The sequence below is a fragment of the Limulus polyphemus genome, unplaced genomic scaffold (genome assembly GCF_000517525.1).
Source record: "Limulus polyphemus unplaced genomic scaffold, Limulus_polyphemus-2.1.2 Scaffold12, whole genome shotgun sequence".
NCBI classification, from domain to species: Eukaryota; Metazoa; Arthropoda; class Merostomata; order Xiphosura; family Limulidae; genus Limulus; species Limulus polyphemus.
In genome coordinates, this window is record NW_013665622.1 from 183,167 (window position 1) to 184,706 (window position 1,540).

A 1,540-nucleotide genomic window follows, 5' to 3' on the forward strand; every position below is an offset into this window, starting at 1 on the left:
CGAGAATAATATAGCTTGACTAGACCACCGTGACCCATTGGGTCACCCACTATTCAGAGGTTATGAAGAATTCAAACTAATTTCAATATTTAACGAAACTTGTTTTATTCTGTTTCTATTCTCATTTCATTACAAATATGGCGCTATTATGCGCCATTTTTGCTGTATTTAATTACAGACAAGCAAACAATCTCAGAGTTTTAGTAGTATATAGATTACGTTCATATTAAACCATTGTATAACTACTGTGAAGAATAATATACTAGGCTTGTTTGCGACCATGTTTCATATTTCAGGTAAATATTTCATAATTTGCATGTCTAACTCGGCGTTTGGATAACATGGAAAACTACCTTAAGTGTATACAGCGTATCATTAGAAAATTAGGTTATGTTAATGCTAAAAATATATCTTTTAGAATTCTCAAAATGGCGTAAAGATTCAATAAAAGAGTTTAATGATGCTACAACAATAAAACTTCTGAACTTTTACAGATTTTGTAGGCCTCTTTTTGAGTTCGGGTAAAATGTTATCAACTGATGATCGTTTATAAATATATAAGAAATGAAAAGCACACAAAGTCAAAGAGGAAAAAAAAAAAGTTAATATAAACCATTATAGTATAACGAAAACTGGAAATAAAAAATATTATATTTTTTTTTATACAATTTTATGCAATGCGATAATCGGGGATTTTCCTAAGGATTTTTTTTCAAATGCACAATTGTGTTTTAACTTCATCATTTTTTAATACATGACGTCTTCTTGCACCTCATATATACAGGCCTAGTAACAAAGGATCCAAAAAATGTAGAGTATACTAGTAAATACATTTAATTATCAACTCTGGAATGGAATTTTATGATCTTAAATATGTGCTTTTTTTATATATCCACTTGAACTTACTTATGTAGGTGGATTTCAATTGCACAAATATTTTTAGAGGTGCACAATTTGTGATCAGTTGCACACTAGGAAAACCCCTGGCGATAATTGTGAACAGTTTCGACGTTATTTTATTATTTTTGTGTACCTATAAACTTTATATTACCAAAACAGTTAGGGCAGCACATCTTAGGACGGGGAATTTCATATTTCACCGTCAGAGTCCCATTTTAACGACTCTTTTGTAAGTGAGCCCACCTTTGCGTTTGGTTCAGCCAGGTGTTTAAAACTTACCATCAACCATTGATGCACATCATAGAGACCATTCGTCTTATAAAGCATCTACAACTGAAATGAGATTCTGAGTTCTGTCCTTTCTATCACAAAGAAGTTCAATCCAGAGCCTTAGTTTGAAAAGATAGTTTTTGGACGTTAGTTTATTCAACAAAATTCTTGAACACAGCATGTAGTATGACAAGACACATTAGAACATTAACAAAAATACGACCCAATACAACGAAACATTTATAGCTCCCTTAACTAATACCAATTGATTAAACCCAAACCAGCTCAATAAGTCTGCATTATTATATTATTATTATTATTCGTTATTGAGAAAACACGGGTATATCCAAAGCATCTTCTAGATTGCCAT